This window comes from Sinocyclocheilus grahami, unplaced genomic scaffold, assembly GCF_001515645.1.
Source record: "Sinocyclocheilus grahami isolate Dianchi unplaced genomic scaffold, SAMN03320097.WGS_v1.1 scaffold1781.1, whole genome shotgun sequence".
Lineage (NCBI taxonomy): Eukaryota > Metazoa > Chordata > Actinopteri > Cypriniformes > Cyprinidae > Sinocyclocheilus > Sinocyclocheilus grahami.
The window spans coordinates 45,931-46,507 of record NW_015506960.1 but is presented as its reverse complement, the minus strand read 5'-3'; positions in this window follow the sequence as shown (position 1 = coordinate 46,507).

Here is a 577-nt window from a genome sequence, read left to right as displayed (position 1 = left end):
AGGCCCAATCCCAATTCTCCTCCTTAGCCCTTCCCCTTTCTCCTCCGTTTCATGCGTTCACATGAAGGGGTAGGGGTGTCTCAATTCTCTTTTGGTTGAGGTTGAAGGGGAAGGGGAAGGGGAAGGGGAAGGGGAAGGGGAAGGGGAAGGGCCAGGGCCAGGGCCAGGGCCAGGGCCAGACAGCCCTTCAAACGAAGGGGTATGAATTATCTCATTGTAAACTGACTTCAGCGGCAACATGGCTGCCCGAGTGAACAAAAATACACATAAATGTAAGCATTTTTGGCATTAATAAAGATTTTAACGAAAAGTAATCATTTGTTTTATGTTAAATTCAATCGTGAGTTCATATTTATGGTCATGTTACTCAAAGAAATGTTTGCAAAAAAATCGCTAATATTTGCTAACTAACGTCATATCATTATAGACTGCACGATAGTGCCACAACATTTGTTCATGTCTGATCAGGGCGATAACCATCATAGACATTGAGGGGGGCTTATATATCGCTAAACCCTTTTCTCAAATATTGCCAATTTGAGAGAGAGAGAGAGAGAGAGAGAGAGATGAAAGTTGT